The sequence below is a fragment of the Pagrus major genome, chromosome 10 (genome assembly GCF_040436345.1).
Source record: "Pagrus major chromosome 10, Pma_NU_1.0".
NCBI classification, from domain to species: domain Eukaryota; kingdom Metazoa; phylum Chordata; class Actinopteri; order Spariformes; family Sparidae; genus Pagrus; species Pagrus major.
Window position 1 is genome coordinate 16,610,468 of NC_133224.1, and position 25,982 is coordinate 16,636,449.

The 25,982-nt window shown below is 43.0% G+C and overlaps 1 long non-coding RNA gene across 2 annotated transcripts; it reads left to right on the plus strand.

The window, feature by feature from the left end:
• Positions 1–4,047: 4,047 nt before the first annotated feature.
• LOC141003171 (uncharacterized) lies at positions 4,048–25,982 on the plus strand. 2 transcript variants are annotated; one of them, XR_012179678.1, is made up of 3 exons: positions 4,048–4,532; positions 24,022–25,381; positions 25,880–25,982. It is a non-coding gene; the product is annotated as an uncharacterized lncRNA (long non-coding RNA). The 2 variants fall into 2 exon arrangements; XR_012179679.1 differs by having other exon boundaries at positions 25,178–25,381.

Sequence of the window (25,982 nt, forward strand, 5' to 3'; positions counted from 1 at the left end):
TCTACTGTGTATTTCTAATGTGTCTTTCTGATGTGTGCTGTGTATATCTACTGTGTATTTCTACTGTGTGCTGTGTATTTCGACTGTGTGCTGTGCGTTTCTACTGCTCATTTCAACTATGTATTTCTACTGTGTGTTGTGTATTTCTACTGTGTATTTCTAACGTGTATTTTTGATGTGTATTTCTGCTGTGTGCTTTGTATTCCTACTTTGTATTTCTACTGTGTGTTTCCACTGTGTGCTGTTTATTTCTACTGTCTATTTCTACTGTGTATTTTTACTGTGTGCTATGTATTTCTACACAGCAAAATCTGTAGTGTTGGTTTTTCAGTGTAAATAATTTTGAGTTGGTGGGTGTTGAATTTGGTGTTGTTTCAACCAGTAGGTGATTTGTTAATTTTTAACAGGGTGGATGGCTCAATGGGAGGACCACCTCTCAAAGGACATTGTTGACGCCTTAACCATAACTGTGACATTTCTAATTCTACAATTCCATTTTATCCAGTTATCTTCCTTCTCTCCCTACTACAATTGTCTTTTTATAACTGTATTAAAGTAATGAGTAAATACACCTTTAAATTGTATGCAGTGGACTGAGTTTATTCAGGCAGGGTTTTCTCATGTTTCTCACAATACACTACAAGCAGGGTCATTTTAAGTTACATGACCCCTTGGAATTTTTTACCATCTAAATTCCTTGAAGGACACACAATGAACATTGTGCAAAATAGTAGAGCCTGACCGATTCATCGGTTGGCCGATTTTATAGGCCGATATTAGCCTATCACAGATATATCAGTATCGGTGTATATATTATCCGATATGCACCGATATGAAAACCTTATATTTAAAAACTATAATGCAGAAAAACATGCTTGGGCTAATTTAAAATTGGTGTAATTGTAGCATGGAGATGTTGTTACCTTAGATTATGACTATCAGTTTTTATTTTGAAAGGCGGTAAAGTTCACTTCAGAAAGGGTGGGTAACTTCCGCATCTTTATATTTATTTTATCGGAGCTATTGTGTTGTTAAAAATGTAAAAGGAAATTATTTTCTTTATTTTGAATTGCACCGAACCCAGGGGTTGTGGTTTTGGGTGGCTGGTATGTGTTTAAAGAGAAATTAGTAAGCAATATGATTTTTGTGTCGCTGTTTCTTATAAAAACTGTATTAAAAGTAATGTGTGTTGTAAAATGTAATTTTTATGCATTCGGGGATGTTTATGGTCTGGACAAGGATAGCGTGGTTGCATCAAGTGCTTAGTGCTCCGTGTTGCATTGCTAGTGATGGCTACTGTGTTCACATACTGAAAATAGTATATCCGGTGTTCAAACAGGCACAGTAATCCTTGTGAAGAAACCATTTCAGAAAACCACTGTGCTCGGCTATTTTCATGCAGGAGTAATAAATGTGTCTGAATCCACGTGGTCGTCCTGTCCTACTTTAACCGAGACACAACGCAGAATAGACTCCGCTACATAATGACATAGTTTGTCCAGCAGAGTGCGCTTCAACGGGGGATAAAACAGCTGGTGTCAGGAAATGTAACAGCTACCTCACTAATGGTTAAACTATAAACCAGCACAAAAATGACAATTACCAACGTAACATAAGCCACTATGTTCTGAACAGGCACACTAAAAACACTTACAAAAAGTAACATTTTAGTTTTAGAACAAGCAAACTTGTTGTGCTCCTCTACATCAGAGACGCACTGGGAATCCACTGGAAGCTGCTCTATGACGTCGCGTCTGCTTACAGGTTTTGTCTCGCCCTCCGCATGGCATCATACCATGAATGTATAAAGAGAACCCAGCGGGAATGTTTCAGAAGTGGAGCCTTTTATCCGCCCGATTTTGTTGACTTGCTTAGATTTTGTTGATCTGGTCATTTTTCGTTTTTATACAATCAGGAGTCTGCACAGGGTGTTTTATTTTGAAAATTGACCGGATGCTCTATGCCGTTCCTGTGTCTCACTTCCTGCCGGTGTTGCGCCAATGTAGGTATCCCCGACGCGATGTTTTTTTTCGTAGGAAAGTCCGGGAATCTCATTAATATTCATGAGGTGCTGTCATCTTATTGGCAGATCAAGGTGCTTCGTGATTGGTTGATGCAGCTACGTGCGGCTAAATGTTCATTGATGCAGAGTGCAGCATACGGTAAGATTATGGCTCATCACTCCCACTGATATGAGTTATTCATCAAAACTACTAGGCTACGTAAAACTACTAGGCTACGTTAATGTAATCATATCACCATGACAAATATTGGCTGCTCAAAACATCTGAAATAACCGCAAATTCCTGATGGACAGCTAGCACCATTGGTGTTAGCCAAATTTTCTGTGTTATTTCATATGTTTTCCCTGTTTTATTATGAATAAAATATGGGTTAATGAGATTTGAAAATCATTGTATCACGTTTTTATTTGTACATAGGAGTTTGTACATGTATTAGTGTAATAATAGTATTATTTTACATTTCAGTGAGAGCAGCAGTATGTGTAATAATGTCCAGGGGAACGTGAAAGAATATCCTCTGTTAAAGGTCAGATTCATTTAAAATCAACTTTATTGATAAGCAGTGAACAGAACAAACATGAACTATAAACAACACATTGTACATACTGATGCAGGGGTAGAGTTGATGTTAGGATTAAGGTTATGACTAATGGTTGTTAAATTGAGGTATAGGCTTTATGCACAGCTCAACTACTTTCTGAACTTAAACCAGCTCCTTTATTTCCTGTCTTACATTATTGGACAAACTGATTAATCCAGGTGTGTCTGACCATTCTTGTGACTACTGAGGTCAGAGTCAGACACACCTGGATTAATCAGTTTGTCTAATAATGTAAAACAGGAAATAAAAGAGCTGGTTTAAGCTCAGGAAGTAGTGGAGCTGTGCATAAAGCCTATTGCCCCAACCATCTTCTACTGCCAGATCTGCCAATAAATCCTCACTAACCAACTGAAGTCAATGGGCCCTATTTTGACAGGACCTATTACCAGAGGACTACCACCATCATGTGTGCTCCTATCAGTCTCTAGGAGGGACAAATTTCAGGGCAAATCTTCGAGTTTGGCTTGCTAGGGAGGATGAGATTCAGAGGTGGTTGGAGGACTTTCAGAAATCCTCAGGCTTCACCTGGAAAAAGTCCAAAACCTACCCTGATGCAGGGCAAGGCTCAAATAAGTATAGGGTTAGTACTAAACAGTCCACCCCCCACATCTCCTTAACGTTGTGTGTACACCACTTACCAGATTTTTCTTCTTTTCTACATCATCTGTAGGTGGACTTAAGGTCGTAGCATAACACCCGGGGAAGTGCTGGCAAGGTGACAAAAAACACCTCCTGTCCTGCCACCATGTACCTAGTCCTGAAAAGGCAGTGCTTCAGTAAAGGGAGAAAGTCAAGGTTAGTACTTTTTTGACTCCAATGATAGTTGGACTGTTTTTGCTGAATCTGGTGTGTGTGGATTAATTATATACCTTTCACATATCCATTTTATGTCAGGTCAGAAGATCCACATATCCTGGAGGGATTTTTTTTCAAAATAAGCCTCCAGAATGAGCACAACCATCGGCTCTCATGTGCTGAAGCACTTAAAAACAGGGATGTTTGCCAGGACACCTGCAACAAATTACAGGCCCTGTTCCAGAGTGGGCACTCTCCCTCATCGGCCCTTGACACGCTGAAATTTGACCTGCAGGAAAGAGAGGGGGAGAACTACATTTTTGCTGCCGCAGATCGCTCTGTCTGCCCCGATCTCCAGTTCTGCTACAGGTGGGTAAGGTGGGCATAATAGGCATTAAAAAAATATGAGGAATGTGACTTACATTTAAGTACAATGAGGTGTATGGAGCTCCATTCAAAACTCCCATTTAGAATTCTGCCTCCTATAACTCAGCACTCCTCAACAGCATCCTGCCAGCGGAGAGCTTTTTCGGACGTCAGGAGGAAGGTCCCCAGGTCATACTGACTGACGACTGCCTGGCCTTGCTACAGTCCCTCAACGCTGTCTATCCAGGCACCACCCTCATCCTGTGCGTGTTCCATTTGCTTCAGGCCATGTGGAGATGGCTGTGGAACTCCCACAATGGGGTCGCCAAAGCCCATCGTTCTCACATGATGAGCTTGTTCAGGCACATCATGTATGCCGGCACCCCATCATCCCTGGAAGACAGCTACAGGGTGCTGACTCAAGAGCCAACAGCACAGAAGTACCCAAAGTTCCTCCGACACCTTGCTGAGGTCTTCAGAAGGAGAGAAGAGTGGGCCATCTGCCTCCAGTCTGAACTGCCAACAAGAGGAAACCACACGAATAACTACGTGGAGAGTGCAATGCGCATTCTGAAAGAGAAGGTCCTCTACAGACTGAAGGCATACAATGTCACACAGCTGGTTAGCTTTGTTACCATGCGCATGGAAGAGTACTACATCGCCGCCTCACCAATGTCGCCAACAACAGAGGGAAGCAGTTGAAAAACATCCACCATGGCGATGTTGACTGTGAGGCGATTGTTCAGGTACGTTTTGTAGCATCCCCACACTCTGGAACACACTGTAAGAGGGGACAGAAATAAAAAAAAAAAAAATAACAAAAAATCTTCCCTTTATAATAATAAACGTATCATATATACATAGTAGCCTTACAAGATTCTCCCAGGTGAAGTAATTTTGAACTGCTACAATCAATGTTTTAATAACAGAAAAATCACTTTAAAAAACAAACATTTTAACATAAAGACAACCTCTAATAGAGCGCTGTATATAATGTCATATTGAGCTTGAAATCAAAGTTTTTAAACAGTCATTCTGTATCAAATAATGCAGCTTCAAACATATACATGAAAGACAGTAAAAAACACACAAATACATTTCGTTACATAATAAACAAACCAATGAAATAACTAGCTTTAGCTCCTAATGAAAATTGGCATTTCCGTTAGCCTAAACAGGTCATATAAAAATACACAACTTTGGGACACAGCCTACTCATCCAGAAAAGGACCACAAAACAAATGTGTTTCAGATTGATTTTAAACTCAGTTTAAACAGTTTTTTTCTTGTTTTTTTTTTTTTTACATGACAGTCACATGCTCTCCCCATCTGATTAGAGTGGGATATTTAAACCACTTGCTTACCTGATCATTCCTGGTTACTCTGCTGCTGTCTCTGCCACTCTGCTGCTGCTCTGCTGCTGCCCTGCTGCTGATATTGGCTGTTGCTGCCACCCCTTCTGCTTGTCACTGCTCGTCACATCCACCTGTGGGCTCTGTTTCTACGATCCTCTGTGGGGAGGGTCTGCTATTCATTCCCTGCAATGTCTGTCAAGCAGATCATTCATGGGGAAATGAATACAATGGGATAGAGCCTGATGCAAAGCTTGCTTCAGTCATGCTAAAATTATTTATGCTCTGCTTCAGTTATGCAAAATGTTTGTGCCAAAAAAAAAAAATATTGAACTCAATCTAGACTTATCTGACTGAAATGTTTTGACCATGTAATCAGCATTAATTGATTGTTCATATTAACTTAACTAGAATGAACTATCCTTTAGAAGGTGGCGGCGATGCAAATCCCATGGAGTTTCCTCCAAATGAGACCAACTCAGGTCTGTACACAGGCTTGTATTGTAGTGGGAGACTACTTTTCTTATCTTTCCAATTAATGCACTATCTGACTCTGAAAATCCGCTCAAGGTTGAAGTCCAAAAAATCAAAGGCAAAGCAGCAGGTCCTCAGTCCAAAAGGTGTTTATTTCCAAAAACAGAAAATATACATCCGTGAGCTACCCCGGGGCAACTGAGATCTCTCGCCGATTCTCCCCATTTTATACCCGTGGTCCAGGGTCCCCACGCCCTTATGGACCATCCTTTTACCTTTATGATCATCCTGGGTTTGTCACTTATTATTCTCATTCTTGGATGTGTTCTAAAGAACCTACATATGTCTTACTCAGGCCCTTTCTGTGGCCTTGGGTGAACTGTGGCAGCACCTGTTGCTCATTTAAATGGTGCATCAAACATTGGTCTTTTATCAGCCTCAAGCTCAATTAGAGCACAGTTGGGACTGCAAGGGATATTCCAAAATCTAATCACATGCATGATCATGACCCAGTTTCTCATTTGCCACTACAGTCCCCCCTTTGGTCCTTAAAAAAAAAGGACCAATATTTCCACCAATGACCCGGGAGAGCTCACACAAGTCAACACAATACAAACAATAGCATGAATTTAATGTAAATAAAACATAGTATATATGGTTTCAAACGATATAAATGCAACTCCAACCTACAAGACTGACAATGAGTATCAACCCATAGGGAAGTGCTTCAACTATCAAGAGGATAGTTGAGAGTTTTCCCTGAGCCATCTTCTGGACCGGCCCTCAAACAGATGACCCAGTGATATTCATTAATAGATTTCTATTCTGACCTGGCAACATGATGGGGGAAACATCCTCTCCAATTTAGCTGTTTCTGAGAGGTAAAGGCCCCATCATGTGGCCCACTGTTCAAACTGACCTGTCCTTTTGGTGCTGCATACAACACAGAAGAACTTCAAAATCAAATGGCGAAACACTTTAAACTCAATGGTAAATTAGAGATATATAAATGATGATAAAACACATTACACATGCTTAATAAACACATTTAAGTCCATGACATTAAATGGGTACACATTCTTGTGGCGGTAATCCACCTTAAGTCAACACAAGTAAACACTAGATCAACAGTTATTAGATCATCGTCATGAGATACTCATATTGTCTTTTTGTTTTTGTTGAGATTTTTCAAAAATACTTTTTTTGCCTGTTTCCATAGTAAGATAGAGAAACTATAGTCTAATAATAGAGCAGGACTTTTAAAAAAAACACGGCTGGGTAATTTGCATGGACAGTTTACCCCTCGTGGATGGATTAAAACTACATGGTTAACATATAATCTACTAATACTACATTGTGAATCATATTTAATACCACAAAGTGTAATCATCTAGAACTACATGTGCTTTATTTCATGCATAATTAATAACTTGTGCACATATGATTATATTAAAGTGATTAAGAGTAATATATATATATAGGTGACAATCACTTTGTCAACATTGGTTTTAACAACCTTTGCAACCTTTGTCTATCATCTCAACATTGGTTTTGTCAACCTATGTCTATGTACCACTTATGGAGATTAACCTCCTTATATATATTTTTTTTTTTTTGCTATTATTGTTTTCCAAAAAACATTCCACCAGTGCCCCTATGAACTTACTGGTTTCCTGTAAACCACACTGGTTTAAAACCTTTCTCGTGCTTGTTACGGCAATCAGCTTTCTGACGTTACCTTCACAGATGAGTGCCCTCTTACCTTTATCAAACACTCATTTCATCATAACTACACATTTACAACAAGTGATCCCACATAACTGTATTGAATCCAAAGGATCGTCGTACAATTGCTGGAGCTCCATTTATAAACCTGTCAAACTCTCTCTCTCTTGCACGGTAGTTTCCGTTTTGATACCTCACCCTTCTTCCTGGGGAATGTAGGTACCGATGGCTACCTCTGTCCTGCTGTCTCCACCTGGGTTTCTCCACTCCAGGTGCGGACAGCAACTTTAGCCAGGCTTGCATTTTTGCTGGCACATTTGACCAGATCACATTTTGTCCATTATCCATAATGTTGATGACTTCCTGGCTACTGTGAAACCTCAGGGCATAGGACATAGTTTTTAGCCCAGGATATATGGTGAAAAGATTGCGGCTCTGGTTGAAAAAAGGATATGTCCAGAGGAACAATACATATGTTGCTGTCACCAGATAGTTCACAGTCTGCACACGTAAGTTGTGGTTCAAGGGCATGATATTGTCAGTCAGAGTCTCACCTTGCAACAATGCAAACCCCTCGTCCCAATAGCGGTAGGTTTCAGTTTCCTCAATTTGTCTGAGGAGGGATCTTCTGTGATTTCTGTTAACCAGCATCCAATTTAATCGTAGGTCTTCTGATGCATTCCACTGTAAGTAGGGGGTAATGGGATCTGATGCTTGCTTCCAGGGTTCGTACCAGTCATCCCGATGCTGGAGTTGTGGTACATAACCAACTAATGTGTTTATTATTTTGGGGCCTGGGGCTTGGCAGCGAATGTCTGAGTCTTTATCTATATATTGGACGTAGGGTGTCAAAAAGTCTCCATATGACCAGCCTCCTACCGTTCTCCCGGCAGGAACATGTTGGTCACGTAGCTCTCTCCATTGTTCCCATCTATTTACATAAGCTGCGTCATACAGCAGTGCTCGACTCATGTTTTGTCCTCTATTGGGCACTGTTGTAAGTACCCCTCTGGCCATTATCAGGGTAGTGACTATTTCCCACTGTAGTCACCCCTGTGTTGAACATCGCCAATGCTGCTCTTTGTTGTTGCAGTCTTTCATTGCAGAATTTCAGCAAGCTATCCTTTTGGCGCTGCAGTTGCTTCACCATCATCTGCAAGTGTGCATTCTCTGCCTGCAGCTCTGTAACTCTACTTTGCAGGTGTGTCAGAGAGGCGTTCAGGTGCCCATTGTCCATTTGTAGCTGCACGGCTTTAACTGCGCGTTTGCGCACAAGTACGTTTCTCCTGATTTTGATTATCATGTCGTGTGCTTGGGGTGACAGGCATGTTTGCAGGGTGCGGTACACAGGTTTAGGCAGGTTGCCTATTGCAGTCTCAGCGTGTCGGCGTGATGGGTATGTGCTCAGTGGCTGTGGCAGCACACCACTGAGCTTTCCCACGTCGTCTGCAGCAAACTCATCTTGTAGTGGTTGGGCTAGCTGTTGGGCCCACCTGCCTCGTAGTGCAGGTCTGATGGGCTCTATGCGATGGAGTCCTCTGTCCTCCTTGCCATCCGGGCTCGCTGGGCTGAACAAGTTCCCCGTTGGGGAGACTCCTTGATGGTGTGGAGCCACTCTTGCTCCTGATGAGGCGGATACGCCCGTTGCCAGGCCCTGGGATGAGTTGAAACCTGCCCTCCACTTTTATATGTATGCCTCCGCCATTGTGTCCAGTCTGTCCTCCATTTGGCACAACCTGACCACACCTGATACGGGCCTTTGGGCTGGTTTCACACATTTTGATGGTGGCTGTGGTGTTTCGGGTGTCAGTGGTTGGATACCAGGTTTCCTTGCTGCATCTCACCAGTCCTGCTGCATCCGTCATGTTGGGTGTGGATCTTTTGGTTACATATTCCAACTCTTCTCCTCGCACTACACAGAAAGGGAAGAGTAGTTTATCAGGTTTACATACCACAGGTGGCATTGCTGTTGCTATGTCATAGCTGTCATGCTTTTTAAATCTATATGGGCATATCTGTGAGTCTTTACTCCATCCATCCAATTTCCCTGCCATGTGCATTGTACAAAAAGCAAAACATTCAGTTAGGTCTGAACAGTCACCTATGTGACTTCCTGGCAGTGGCATGAGCTGTGGTATTCTTTTGGCGTTGTGACATGCAATACACTCTTGTCGGTCTTTATTCTGTGCTTTGTACACTGCTTCAGCTGAGTAGGTTATCCACTGTTGAAACATGTTTGAGTCCCACTGTGTAGTTTTTAGTTTGGCCAAATCTCGTTTTTCTCGCTTGTTCATCAGCTGAATCCACTTGCTAGCTTCTACTGTTGTCATTTCCTGGTTTGTTTCTACCTCCTGACATGATGTGTTGGTGCATATTACCTGCAATGTCACCATCCCTTCTTCTCGGCAGTCAGCGGTGCGGGGTAATCCCACCCAATGTTTACCTGGAGCGTTGGCTGTTGTGATGTCGGTGGTTAGTACATACTCATATGTGTCCACTGTTACATACAGAAAGTGATGTGGTTCTCCTATTTGTAACATGCCTTTATCAGTGGCTAACATAATCATGGCAAGTACACAATTAACATGTGGTGTGTTGATAGTGGCGGAAAAGGATTGTGTCATTAGGACTTCTCCTTCTCCCTCCCCCCTTGCGAAACCTGAAAGGGTTAGCACAAAGAAAAAGAAAACAAACAAACTAATCTGAGTCAGAGAACGCCCCCCCAGGCGTGAGTGGGCAGTCTGTATCTTGCAGGCCAGACGGTCCTGCACTTGCACTTTCTGGAGTGTCACCGCCTGTGGCAGTGCTGGCGGCATCATTCTTTGCAGCCGCTCCAATACTATGATCAGTACGTGATAGGGGGGTACCGTCACGTCGGGCCCGTAATCGGGCTGAACGTCGTTCCCCTTGAGGCGATGCAGTGGGACCAGGTGTGGGGGGTGCCTTCCGCAGCCCCTTCAGCATGCTCAGGCAAATGCCCAGGCGAGTCTGGCGGTCGGTGACGGGTGCAGTGGTTACGATGGTACCAAAAGTTCTTACCTTCTACTTTAAAGGCTGAGGGTGTAGTAAGTACCACCTTAAATGGCCCTTCCCTATGGGGCTCGTGCCACTGGCGTCTAAATACTCATACGAACACCTGGTCTCCCACTTGAGTCTCACGAACAACCACTGGAATTCCCTTATCGTCTCCTTTATTGGCTTCTTTCACCTGTTGGAAGACAAGTCTGTGGATTTGAGTTAAACCCCGTAAATAGTCCCCCAATTCTCACTCCAGCTGCTGAAGCGGTGGTCCCTCTATAGGGCCTCTGCACTGTGGCAGAGGCATTGGGCGTCCATTAAGCATTTCATGCGGGGTTAGATGGGTTAGTCTGTTAGTTTGCGAGCGCATAGACATTAGTGCTAATGGCAAAGCATCCACCCAGGTGAGTTTACCATTACTGCCAGCCATGATTTTGGCTATTTTAGTTTTTAATACACCATTTGCATGTTCTACAGAACCTTGTGACTGTGGGTGATACACACATCCATATTTCTGTTGTATTCCAAGTGTTTTAAACATTTCTTTTATGACAGAGGACACAAAGTGCGGTCCGCTGTCTGATGAGATGGTGTCTGGCATGCCAAATCTGGGGAACACCTCTGTACACAAAAATTTAGCAGCTGCTCTGTCATCATTTCTAGAAGTTGGGCATGCCTCTACCCATCTACTGAATCAGCAAATTACCACAAACATATATCTTTTGCCTTGAACTCTATCCAGCATGTCTACATAATCCATCATCAGATGCCTAAATGGGCCTTCTGGTACTGGGATATGAGCCAATGGATGAGCGAATGATTTGCGAACATTATATTTTGGACAATATATACATATGGCCAATTCTCTATCTACCATTGCCATCATGTATGGAGACCACCATACTGCTTGTAGTTTTCTCAAAACCTGAGCTCGTGAACAATGATCTGGCTCATGCATTTTCTTTATTGCTATCTTTAGCAATGACAGAGGTAGGACAAAGTGTCCATGACTGCTTCTCCACAGTCCTTCATGGGGGGTCACTGTTCTGATTGCCCCCCTTTGAACCCATAAGCGTTTTTCTGCTTCTGGGACTTGGTTTTGTACCTCTATTAGTGAGGTTAAACTGGTTATAGGGGCACAGTCTTGCTCAAACAAAATTGGGGCTTGAGTTGCTTGCCCTGTAGCTTCTTTTGCTGCCTCATCAGCTAAATTATTTCCTCTAGCTACCAGTGAGTCGTTGGTCTGATGTGCTGCGCACTTAACTATAGCTAATTCTGTAGGCAATTGTATTGCCTGGATTAGCTCTGACACTCAATGTCCATGTACTACAGGAGTGCCATCTGCACGAACAAAACCTCGCTGTTTCCAAATACTGGCATTAATCTAACAAACACCGTAACCATAAGCACTATCGGTATAGATAGTTGCCCTTTTTCCTGCACCTAACTTACAAGCTGCAGTTAGGGCTTTTATCTCTGCTAATTGAGCTGAACATGGTTGATCTAAACGCACTGATAGGAGTTTGGTGAATGTATTATCTGGGTTCAACTGCACAACTCCATATCCTGCACAATTACCTATGTCACCTCGTACGCAAGATCCATCTACAAATAATGTTAGCTCTGATGGGATTGGTTGGTAGTACAAATTCTCGCGTATTTTCATGAAACTATCTGTTTCTTTAATCATGAGGAAAGCCATCAGTGGGCAACACCATTCTTGTCGCTGGGTTTATAGTGTTGCATCGCTGTATTGTAAGTTCTGTTCCTGATAACAAAACTTCATAACCAGTTCTTCTGGCTTGAGTTAATACAAACCGTGGGCTGGTTAGCATGGCATGTAACTGATGTGATGTATATAATGTAACAGGATGTCCCATTGTCAAGACTGATGCCTTTTTATAAGCATCCATCCATCCATCCATCCATTATCTGCCGCTTATCCGGGGCCGGGTCGCGGGGGCAGCTGCCTGAGCAGGGATACCCAGACTTCCCTCTCCCCGGACACTTCCTCCAGCTCCTCCGGGAGGATCCCAAGGCGTTCCCAGGTCAGCCGGGTGACATAGTCACTCCAGCGTGTCCTGGGTCTTCCTCGGGGTCTCTTCCTCCTGGTGGGGCATGCCTGGAACACCTCCCGAGGGAGGCGTCCAGGGGGCATCCGATACAGATGCCCGAGCCACCTCAGCTGACTCCTCTCGATGTGGAGGAGCAGCGGTTCTACTCCGAGCTCCTCCAGCGTGACAGAGCTCCTCACCCTATCTCTAAGGGAGCGCCCTGCCACCCTGCGGAGGAAACTCATTTCGGCCGCTTGTATCCGGGATCTTATTCTTTCGGTCATGACCCAAAGTTCATGACCATAGGTGAGGGTAGGAACGTAGACTGACCGGTAAATCGAGAGCTTCGCCTTTCGGCTCAGCTCTCTCTTCACCACGACAGACCGATACAACGACCGCATTACTGCGGCCGCCGCACCGATCCGCCTGTCAATCTCACGCTCCATCCTTCCCTCACTCGTGAACAAGACCCCGAGATACTTAAACTCCTCCACTTGAGGCAGGAACTCTCCCCCAACCTGGAGGGAACAAGCCACCTTTTTCCGGTCGAGAACCATGGCCTCAGACTTGGAGGTGCTGATTCTCATCCCAACTGCTTCACACTCGGCTGCAAACCGCCCCAGAACATGCTGGAGGTCCCGGCTCGAAGGAGCCAACAAGACAACATCATCTGCGAAAAGCAGGGATGAAATCCGGTGGCTCCCGAACCAGATCCCCTCCGGCCCATGACTGCGCCTAGAAATTCTGTCCATAAAAATAATGAACAGAACCGGTGACAAAGGGCAGCCCTGCCGGAGTCCAACATGTACTGGAAACAGGTCTGACTTACTGCCGGCAATGCGAACCAAGCTCCTGCTCCGGTCGTACAGGGACCGTACAGCCCTTAGTAGAGGGCCCTCGACCCCGTACTCCCGAAGCACCCCCCACAGAATGCCACGAGGGACACGGTCGAATGCCTTCTCCAAGTCCACAAAACACATGTGGACTGGTTGGGCAAACTCCCATGAACCCTCCAGCACCCTGCTGAGGGTATAGAGCTGGTCCAGTGTTCCACGGCCAGGACGAAAACTGCATTGTTCCTCCTGAATCCGAGGTTCGACTATCGGCCGAATTCTCCTCTCCAGTACCCTGGAATAGACTTTACCAGGGAGGCTGAGGAGTGTGATCCCCCGGTAGTTGGAACACACCCTCCGGTCCCCCTTTTTGAATAGAGGGACCACCACCCCGGTCTGCCAGTCCAGAGGCACTGTCCCCGACTGCCACGCGATGTTGCAGAGACGTGTCAGCCAAGACAGCCCCACAACATCCAAAGACTTGAGGTACTCAGGGCGGATCTCATCCACCCCCGGTGCTTTGCCACCGGGCAGCTTCCGGACTACCTCGGTGACTTCGGCTTGGGTGATGAATGGATCAACCTCCGAGTCCCCAGCCTCTGCTTCCTCTATGGAAGACGTGTCAGTGGGATTGAGGAGATCCTCGAAGTACTCCTTCCACCGCCCGACGATATCCCCAGTCGAGGTCAACAGCTCCCCGCCTCCACCGTAAACAGTGTTGGCGGGGTGCTGCTTCCCCTTCCTAAGGCGCCGGATGGTTTGCCAGAATTTCCTCGAGGCCGACCGGTAGTCCTTCTCCATGGCCTCCCCGAACTTTTCCCAGGCCCGAGTCTTTGCTTCCGCGACCGCCCGTGCTGCAGCACGCTTGGCCTGCCGGTACCCGTCAGCTGCCTCAGGAGTCCCCCGAGCCAGCCAAGCTCGATAGGACTCCTTCTTCAGCTTGACAGCATCCCTTACTGTCGGTGTCCACCACCGAGTTCGGGGATTGCCGCCACGACAGGCACCGGAGACCTTACGGCCACAGCTCCGAACAGCCGCGTCAACAATGGAGGCAGAGAACAAGGCCCATTCGGACTCAATGTCCCCAGCCTCCCTCGGGATCTGGTCAAAGCTAGCTAATCCCTGATATCAGGGAGGCAGGCCTTCTTCTATGTTATCCAGTCTTGTGCTATAATAAGCCAATGGTTGTTTTCCTGTGGGGGAATCCTGCATTAACACAGCACATGCATAACCTTGTTGTTCAGCTGCATAAAGATGAAATGGTTTACTATAATCTGGGGTGGCCAGAGCGGGGGCAGTCTGCATATCTGTTTTAAGGAGGAAGAATGCTTTTTCGGCTTCCTTTGTCCAATTTAACTGGGCTGACCTGTTTGTCTGCCCTGCAGCATGTATCAGAGCTCTCAATGGAGCTGTTTTGATTGCATAGTCACATATCCATGGTCTGCTGTAACCAGTCATGCCCAGAAAAGACAACATTTGCCCCACCGTTTGCGGTTTCGGAGCCTTTGTTACAGCTTCAACTTGAGAGGGTGCAATTTGTCTTTTATTCCCACTCAGTTGCCGGCCTAAGTATTATACTGTTTGTTGACAAAACTGCAGTTTGCTTTTACTGACCTTATGTCCACCTGCTGCTAGTGCTTTCAGAACTGTAATTGAGTCCTTTTTGCACTGCTCTTGGCTGTCTGAGCATATGAGAATGTCATCAACATACATCAAAGTGGTGGACTGAACATTTAAATGTTACAGGTCTTCTGCTAGAACTTTGTTAAATATTGATGGAGAGTGCACGAACCCTTGTGGCAGTCTGCTGTAAGTGTACTGCTGTCCTTGATAAGTAAATGCAAACAGATATTGTGACTCTGGATGAACTGGCACACTGAAAAATGCAGAGCACAAGTCTATTACCGTGTACCATTTTGTCTCCGGAGGAATGTTGGACAGTAATGTATGTGGATCTGGTACGATTGGTGTTTCTTCTGTTACTATGGCGTTTATTGCTCTTAGATCATGCACCAACCTATAGTCGTTGGAATTTAGTTTCCTTATTGGAAAAATTGGTGTATTGCACGGGCTTTTAGTCTTTATTAGAACTCCTGCCTCTAATAATCCTTCTATAGTTGGTTTTATGCCATTGATTGCTTCCTGTCTGAGAGGATATTGTTTTGGTATGGTAAACGTACGTCTGTTTTTATTTGAAATTGCTGTGGGGTTGCTGATTTCACTAAACCAACATCAGTTTTATGTGCTGACCATACTTGTGGCGGGACTTCTGACAACAGGTCTTCATGATCTTTGGTCAAGAACATTTGTGTCTTTTCTTCTGTGGGCAACAACACTTTTTCTGCAATCACTTCGTCAGCTTTTTTGTATGAAATTCTCAGAAAATGTCCATCTGGTGACGTATGGATATATTGATTGTCTGTGGAAATCCATTCTTGGATTTGTTGAGCTTCTTTTATCATTGGTCCTAATTCATGTGATTCATGTCCAGCTACCACCAGCAATGTCACATGGGGTGATGAGTTAGGATCTTGAAACCACTCTTTCATATCTTCTGAGAGCCTGACTGCTGCTGCTGTTCCTTGAGGTCCCATTATGATGTCCTCATATTGTATGACTGTCGTGGTGTGATTAATCAGTTCGTTCCAACATGCATCATAGTCCTCTTGTTCACCATCAGCATCATACATCATGGCACAGTGAAGTGGAAGAGTGGGTTCTTGGGCTGCTTCATAATAGTGTGTAACAAATAGCTTCCATGTTTCCCATTCTTGATGCAGAAAAGAGTTTGGTGAGGTTATTTTCATCCAATATACATGTGCTTCTTTGGTCACCATATGTTGTTCCATCACTGGTGCCATTAATGTCTGCAGATTTCCTTCTGGCAGATCGAAATGTAAGCCATCCGGTGTGCACATTATTCTTGCTTGTAGTGTACACAAAATGTCTCTTCCTAATAGATTGATGGGTGTGTCAACTGAGTAGAGTAGTGGCGCATAAACAGTTCTTCCTGCAATTTTCATAGGAACTGGTTCTGTCATTGGTATTATTTGAGTCCTCCCAGAGAAACCAACTGTCCGAATTTTTGCTGATGAAAGGGGAAGCCCAGCTCCTTCTTTTCCAATACAGGAGTGTGTTGCTCCTGTGTCCACCATAAAATTATGCTGACGATTCTGTATTGTTACCTCTATGGTGGGCTCAGTTTGTGGTTGCATGGTTAGAACAGGTGTTATAACTTCCCCTTCAGGTTTCTCTGGGCATCCCTATTGCCATTGTGCTGCGGGTCCCATCCAGGGATTGGTTGGGCAGTTTCTCTGCAAGTGTCCAGATTGTCCACATCCCCAGCATTGGCTGTTTTGTCGTTGTGTGTTTTGTGCTGGTTGGCCATATGAAGGCTGTTGACGTTGGTATTGCATTTGTGGAGGTCCTCTTCTCCATCTTCCTCTTTGTGGCGGTCCTCCATTTTGATTTGCTCTTCCTCTACCCTGTGGCGGGTAGCCGGCGTTTCCTCCTTGGTCAAAATGCACGTGTATTGGAGGAGCTTGTTGCATTGTTGTTGGAGCTGTTGCATAGTTTGGTTGCTGGACAGCTGAGGGCTGTTGCAGAGTTTGTGGTGGTGCCGCTGCTGCTGCAAACATTGGTGCCTGAGTGATTGCTGGCTCAGCTTTTACCTCAGGTGCAGGATTAGGCTTGATTTGTGATGCTGTAGTTGTCACTGATGCTTGGTATTTAGCCTTATCTTTGTCTTTCTTGATGGTCTTGGTCAATTCTCCAATCTGGAGTTGTGTTAGCTTCCCAGCTAACATTCTGCTCTGTTCTTCTTGGCTTGACTTTTCAGCTCTGTATGTATCCACATAATGTACAATGTGTTCTGAAAACACAGGCCAGTCCATTTTCATCAGGCCAACTACTTGGTTTAGTTTATTTTGTACTTCTTTTGGCATGGCATTTTTCACATACAGCTTGAACAGAGCTTTAGATGCTTCATTTGCGTTCCAGTCACTTCCAGTTTCTTCTTTCCACTTTCTTTGAAACTCATGTAAAAACTGTGTTGGATTTTCTCCTTCTTTCAAAGTCTGCCTTTCCAGCTTGGATGGATCCATTTTAGATGGATACTTGTTTCGTAATGCCTCCCATATTTTTGTTCGATAGTGTCCAAAGGGTTTAGCATCATGATAGTGATTATGATTTAATGCTCTTGCGCTTCCGTCTGTGCTTTACATTCATGGTACCACTGCTTTTCCTCCCATGTGGCCTCTCCAGTTTCTATTTTTTCTTCTATTTCTCTGCATCTTTGTATTCCAAACTCCATTTCCCATGGTTCAATTTGGCCTCTGTGCAACTGTCTGTCGCCTGGGTGGGAGTACTTGAGCCATTCTCTCACTCCCCTTCTGTCTTCACAGGGGAGTCTGTGTGCATGTGGTTTTTGACTTTCTTCCAGCTTCTCCATCATCCTGCTGAACTCCTCGAACACTTTAGGGTCTAGTGCATGTTGTGTTGGAGTAGAGTGACGTGCTGTACCATGTTGTTGTTGCTCTCTGCTTTTCACCGTCTGTGTTTCGGACGGTGCTGGCGATAAGTCACGGTCAAGATCAGTCACATCACTGTCATGGTCGCTTCCTTCTCTGTCTAAATTTTCTGCTAAATGCTCAGAGGTTTGGCTGTGGTCTAAATCCTCTGAAATACTACCCTGACTGTGTGTTCTTTTGTGCTGTGCTGAGCGTTGGCTAGTTTCAAGGTCTTCACTAATCTTTTGGCTTTTGTGTGTGTTATCTGCTTCTGATGTTCCGTTTTCTCTCTCAAGTCTACTGTAAGTTTTCCCACTATTCTCCCATCCACTTCTCTCAGTGGAAACTGTCTTATTTCCTCCCCAGACACGTATGGCGGTGGCGGTGTTTGTGCTTCTAAGACCGGAGCAGTGGGCTTTGTTTTATTCTGCTCCCTTTTTTGTTGTACTGCCATTAGCCTCTGTGTTCCTTCTATTTTGAAGTACTGCAGCACATCTCTCTGTTCAGTGTGATTCATCTTTTTATTTTGATGCTTTTTTATCATTTTTTAGGTCTTTCTCAGTAATTCAGCCTCTATTCGGGCCCACAATAATTTAGGTCAAAAGTCCCTGTTATCGGCCACTTAGTGGCTCCGGAGGATACTCTGTGCCACTTTTTCATGCACTCCTGGATTTTTCTCTTTTGTGTTGGGTGTTTCAACATTACTAGTTCAACTGGTGTCAATCCCGTCGGCCGCTTACTGTGCGTTATGCCCATTCTGTTAGACGCTAACTGGTACAGCAGGCCCCACGCTGCTTTTATCTTCTATTTTTCTTTCTTGCCGCCGTTATCTTTTTAGATTAGACTGCTCCTCTTCTGGCCCTCCAATTATTTATCTCTTTTTCTCTTAATCAATTTCAATATTATTATATTATTGTTATATATTATATATTATTTATTATTTACATATTTTTGTCAAAAAAATGTTTTCTTAATTTCTTCTTTACTGCGTTTTACTGCTTTTATTTTCTTAATATTTCTTAATAATTTATTTCTTAATATAATTTTATTTCTTATAACTTGTTCTGCCTCAATTATTCTCTTTATTATTTACACAGTACTCATACTCCTCTTTTATTTTTATGACATATATTCATGCATATTTCAACTTTCATGCTTTTTTTGTACATATATTTACAAAGGCCTTATGCTATTTTCTTTTTTTTTTTTTCTACTCTACAGCTGTTTCACTACTATGTCACAGCCCTCTTACTTAGGCGCTGTCTCTGGATCCTTTTATCTTATTTTAGTCATCCCAGAGAGGGCACGATGACCTGGCTTCCCTGCCATACAGAACTTCCCGCATCTAAATCACCCCGGAGAGGGCACGGTGATTATACATAAGACCGCCAGTTCTCTTGACCCTTCACCCGGGTCGCAACGAGCTATTGTTTAAATCTCAAACCACAACAACAACTTATTTAACGACTTATTCAGACTCTTTAAACAACGATAACAACTGATTAGACACTTAGACAACGATAACAACTTGTTCAGACATTAACACGCATTTTATCCTCAGCTGATCTGTCCCTCCTCCTTACTCTTCACAGCTAGAATTATTTGTTTCAACAGATAATGGATTAGTACTATTTTCTTGTGTCATCATTCTTGGTACTGCCGCATATTTTACAAAATACCATATTATTCCACTTCATAGACTCAAACACATACAAATCCACATGCAAATTAACATGTTAAAAAGCATCCTTTCACATTTATCCATCTTTCTTCATGCATATTTTTGTTTTACCATTAAAATTTGATTAGGACAGGCTATGCATGAACATTAATATTCAGACATAATTCACATGCACGCATGAATTGACTTGACTAAATCACACATTTACATAATATGACTTAAACATACATATATAATCATTAATCACACATACTCACGATTTTGACCTGAAGACTGCTGTCACGCCATTTAAATACCTCAATTCAGGTTATTATTTTTACAATTTAAAATTTAATTTAATTTAATTTTATATATTTTTTTAATTTATTTTAATTTTAATTTTTATCAGTTTTAGGTTCTTTTGGAGAGGTTTTAGCAAAATACCTGAGACTTGCTGGGAAGGAGCGGACAGCATTACTCATGTAAAATAATAATAATAATAAATTTGTCTCACCTTAATGGTGGATGTGGGGCGCGCCTGAGTTCCGCCGTCCTTTCCCGCCCAGTCCCTTTGCCGCAGGCTGTGTGCCGGTCACTCCTCCGCGGCTAGCGTCGCCAAAATGTAGTGGGAGACTACTTTTCTTATCTTTCCAATTAATGCACTATCTGACTCTGAAAATCCGCTCAAGGTTGAAGTCCAAAAAATCAAAGGCAAAGCAGCAGGTCCTCAGTCCAAAAGGTGTTTATTTCCAAAAACAGAAAATATACATCCGTGAGCTACCCCGGGGCAACTGAGATCTCTCGCCGATTCTCCCCATTTTATACCCGTGGTCCAGGGTCCCCACGCCCCTATGGACCATCCTTTTACCTTTATGATCATCCTGGGTTTGTCACTTATTATTCTCATTCTTGGATGTGCTCTAAAGAACCTACATATGTCTTACTCAGGCCCCTTCTGTGGCCTTGGGTGAACTGTGGCAGCACCTGTTGCTCATTTAAATGGTGCATCAAACATTGGTCTTTTATCAGCCTCAAGCTCAATTAGAGCACAGTTGGGACTGCAAGGGATATTCCAAAATCTAATCATTTGCATGATCATGACCCAGTTTCTCATTTGCCACTACAGTATCATAAATGGTGTTACATGGGAATGAGTTTTCCTTTGTTTACAGTTATCTGTCTGTCTCTGTCTAACCATCTGTAGTCAGCACTGACACTGAAGAACCACTGGATTGTGGACTGGCTCCTGTTGAGACTGACTCAGGTAAAGACAATCAAGCATGGTTGCACTTCCAGAGTACATTAAAAGTACTATTAAAACATTCTTATAACAGACAATGCTGTTGATACGATGTGATCCGTAAGGTGATTTATTGTCAGGTAATATATTGAAGCTTAGTTGTCTTAAATAAAAATAATAAGATAAAATCCACTGATGAATCACATGACATTTCACACACATGAGGAAGATAGCAGGAAGAGGCTATCAAAACATGTCAGGATACAAGGTAGCCTACATAAACTGTCCGTTAAATTCAATAGTACTTTTTCAGACTACATTAAAAGTAGGCTATAACCATGAATTTTTAGTAATACTATAAACACCTTGTACTGTACACACCTTGTAATGGGAAGTCTTTCCTCAGATGCAGTGTTTTTTCATGCTACTTCAAGGAACATCTGGACTGGAGGAGGAGCTGATGCAGGTTTTCGATTGCCTCAAAAAGAAGCTGAGAGATGACCCCAGCTTTTCAGCACCCATTACATCCTTCATCTCCAGCTTCAATAAATTAAAAACTGACAGTTCCCTGCAGTCGGCTCTTTCAACTTTTGCTAAGGGCCCAGTCATCAAGACGAGCCAGTACCAAAGACCAAAGGGACACCTTCAGACAACAACCCAAATTGGGGTCCAGCCCACAGCTGTAGCCCGCAGAAAGGCGAGGCTGGGTGGGAGAAGGGCCTTAATATCAGGGCGGCCCACAAAGGCCTCAGCGAGGGAGCACCCGTATAATAAGACTGGAAGGAAGAGCAGTGCTCCTCATTGTCTCGCCCACTGTGTGGAAGAGAACATCACCCTCGGTGGAACACACTAGCTGGATGATGACATTCATGATTTCTTTTGTAAAATATTGTAAATAATTATTTTTCATTCCTTGATCGGAGGTTTGATGTTTTGATAAAATACTGTGGTTTTTAACACACTAGCTGTGTTGATGACAGTCATGATTTCTTTAGTAAAATGTTGTAAATAATTATTTTTCATTCCTTGACCAGAGGTTTGATGTTTTGATAAAATACTGTGGTTTTTAACACACTAGCTGGGTTGATGACAGTCATGATTTCTTTAGTAAAATGTTGTAAATAATTATTTGTTATTTTTTCATTCCTTGATAAAAAGGTTGATCAGAGGTTTGATTTGATTCAGTGGCAACAATAAATTACTACTTATTTGTGTGCATTAAGGCAGAGGTCTTCAACAGGGGGTCCGCGGAGGTGTTGCAGGGGGGTCGTAGAATTTTTGGTTGATGAGGCAATGTTTCATATCATTTAGTTTCCACATTTATCAGGGTTCCCACTCTTTTATTGAAATCATTTTCCAGGACATTTATACATCCCCCGTCCCATTCAAGCTTTGGAGAAGTGTTCTTTTCGACAGTTGTATTTTATTAGTATTTGTAGATGTGCGGTCTATGGCTATAATTTATTAAATAATCTCTTACATGCTTAGAAATTATATGATAACTTTTGATCAACTCAAAGTTGCTAGTTTTATCACCAGATACTTATTTGGAAAGGTCAAATAGAGCTCTGGTAGCTCATGTCACCATGTGATAAATCATTTTCCAGGACATTTTACTTTTTTTCCCTCATTTTTCATGTGTTTTCTATGACTGGAAAATTGGTCAATCATTTTCCAGGTTATTTAATATAATACACAATTTTATACAATATAGTAGGGGTCACACACACACCAATGCGCACGAATACGCCTGCAAAACTCACCGTTTAGGAACAATGCAATTAGCCTACCATTTATACACTGGTGCTAGCTGTCCGTCACTAATTCGCGGTTAGTGGCGATAATTCAGATTATTTCAGATGTTTTGAGCAGCCAATATTTGTCATGGTGATAGAATATGCGGTTAGTGGCGATAATTCAGATTATTTCAGATGTTTTGAGCAGCCAATATTTGTCATGGTGATATTAGCCTATTACATTAACGTAGCCTAGTAGTTTTGATGAATAACTCATTAGTGGGACTGATGAGCCATAATCTTACCGTATGCTGCACTCTGCATCAATGAACGTTTAGCCGCACGTAGCTGCATCAACCAATCACGAAGCACCTTGATCTGCCAATAAGATGACGGCACCTCATGAATATTAATGAGATTCCCAGACTTATCCTACGAAAAAAAATATCGCCCGCGGGACGGCGGAGATCAACATGGCTACCTCCGCAGTTCACGTTGATGAGGAAGACACGGAAGACGTTACCACACTGACAGCATCTCCTCCGGTAGAAGACGACAGTCACCCGCCGTGGTCATACCTGGCAACAATGTCTGGCTACCTTAGGATGGGGGAAAATCCTAAAACATACAGAATGAAGTGCCTCTTGTGCCTGCCAAAGTGCCATGAGATAAAGGCGTTTAAGAACTCTCCATCCAACCTTAAGAAACACATTGAGGTAAATGAATTAAGTAACGTTAATCGCTGCCAATGTCATCTCATGTGCCAGGAGTATAATTATGTAATTTCCTGATAAAACATAGTTTTAGCCAACATTTTAGCCTACATATTTCGTTAGCCAACATTACGTGCAAGCTAACGTTGCTAGTAACTTTAGTATCACACGTGGTGGCGTGGACAAGTATGGATAAACCTACGCGACACACACACCCACAATATTTTACACTTTATTCTAGATAATATCTTGCGCAAATTGTTCTGCAGGAGTGTCGATAAAACAGGGTTAGCATCTTAACCTATTCGAAGGAGGCAGTTTTCCTCCCGCATGATAAATATTTTCAATATCAAGCGCTTCACTTTTTTTATTGATTATTATCAGATGCACAAGATCTGTAACTTGAAGTTAAGCAATATTGAAAATCTGCATTTTTGTTCATAGGAGCTGTAGTGAAATAGCACGCTGTTTAATAAAATAGCTTTGTTTTTGTTTTTTATTGTATTTGTTGTAATGCACAGCTATTGCCAGTCTGGGTCTAGAGCAGATATGAAAAAAGTGCATGTATGTGCATATAATAACTACCAGATACAGAGCACATCTGCAAAAGTTGGAACCAAAACTGCATTTATGTTAACCACAAAGAAAAAAGGGGGGAAAGCAGATGTCCAAGCTCAATGTGCTGCATGATGTTTTAGCTTGTACATCTGCTATTTTTTAAACAATTTGTCATTTTTGAAAGATAAAATATAGTTGACAGTTGACCAACATTTTTATCAATTGGACATGCCCACAATTGGGACACCAGGGTGAAAGTGGTTAGAACAATCCAGACCTGTCATTGTGGTAACTGTTGAGTAATGTCTTGAGTATCATTTAAACTAATAATATTATTTATTTTATTCATGTATTTTTCATCTAGAGAGCACATCCACAAATGAAAATGAAGCCTTCAGAGAGCTTCTCGCAGATCTCCTTCCTACTGTCAAAGTCATCACACGGGTCACCCTGAGATCAAGGATTGAAGATTTAGCAAAGACTATGAAAAGCGTGGTAACTGAGGAGATGAGTAAAGTGGACCACATCGCCACCACTACAGACTGCTGGTCAGTTAGGAGAAGGAGCTTCCTTGGTGTGACTGCCCACTGGGTCAACCCGGGTCATAATGACCACTAAAAAAGCAGAGCTCCACTAAAGAGCCTGCAATCGTTGCGGAAGGTTATCTGATGTTTTCTAAGAATTTTGGACGTGTGGGGCGAACTATTTCTTTCTTAGCTGAAGCCGACAACGGGACAAAATAAATGTAAAGACAGACATAGTGGAGTTCCTATTTTCGTTTTGACAGGTATAATAAATTCTGTAGTCTACCCCTTACATGACCTGGAAAGTGACATTATTCTAAAACGCATAAGAATAACTCCCCCGACATGGTTAGAAAATACTGCCTCTAGGCCTGTCACAATTATTACATAATCGCCTGATAGTGATTATTTGAGCTGACCGCGATCATTTTGCATAATCGTCAGATTCCACGATCAAGGGAATTCTACTCCAATGTTAGAAATGGCGCATAAACATGCTTGGATGGAAACATGGTGTTTTAAGAGCAGCGTGGCTCCTTTTTAAGAGCGTAGCGAGTGGTGAAGCCGGAGACAGAGAGATGGTGGCTGAGCTCAGAGCTGACAGGTGTGGGTGATGGAGGAGAGAAGAAATTAACAGTAAAGTTGTCTAGTAGTAGTAAATGTACAGTTTAGGTTTCTGTTTGTCTCTGAGTAAATGCTGCAGCTCCTCAGGACCCAGGAAAGTTCCCGTGTCTTGCTTCCCAGCTGCTGGGTAAAGTGAGGGAGGAGCTAGGCTAGGTTACGGTTAGCCCCGAAGTTAGCATCAACTTCGACCCTGGAGGCAAACCAAAGTCTCTGCTGAAGCAGGAACGGTTAACTACGGAAATGAGGAGAACATTACTCGCCCTGCCTCATCGGCATGCAAAAAGTAATCAGGAGTAAATGCTAAACGTCAGTATATTTTCCTGCTTTTTTGTCCTTTGCCAATCACACCTATGAAAAAACTGCAACATTCAGCAAGTGTCATGGGCTGTGGAATAAGTGTGGAAGATCCTGCCAAGCAGCTGAAGCTGTGGAAGATGCCTGCTCCCTCCAGCTGCTACGACCAAATGCCACCAGGTGGAACTCGCTGTTTATGGCTGTGGAAAGGCTACTCAAGAATCTGAGAGAGAAGGGAGAGCCAGCTTTAAGAGAGATCTGTGCAGAATTGAAGGTTCCAATGTAAGTTGGAATTATGTATTTTTTATTTATTTATTTATTTTTTGCCTGTCATGGCTTCTGTGAATGTCCCTGACTTGTATCATATTTAAATGAGACTCGTTTAAAAACCACTTGACCCCTTTAGAAATGATCCCTGAGGTGAAAGTGCTATGCTCCATTAAAGTCCTCATTTCATACTATGTTCGCCTTCCTAGTGGTTTAGTTTACCGGAGCTATTAAATATTTTTACCACCACTAGAATGCAGTAATATGTTGAACATACACTATCTAGCTTTCACCAACCTACCTACAACTGCACTCTAGTGGTTATAAAAATATTCAATCTCTCAAGTAAACTAAACCATTATAAGGAGCTGTAGACAACCTCGGAACTGGTTCATACACAATGTACTGTAAAACCTTGCTTTGTATGTTTTCTAGGTTACTGATTTTTGGGTACAATATTCATGCATAATTGTAAAATAGTGGTTTGTTTTCTCCCTAACCGGTTCCATCCAGTTGAGCTCACTTTCCTCAAAGAGTACTACACCACCATGAGCCCTGTCGCCCAGTCCATCAACATCCTCCAAGGAGAAGCGGAAGTCCAGATAGGATGGCTTCT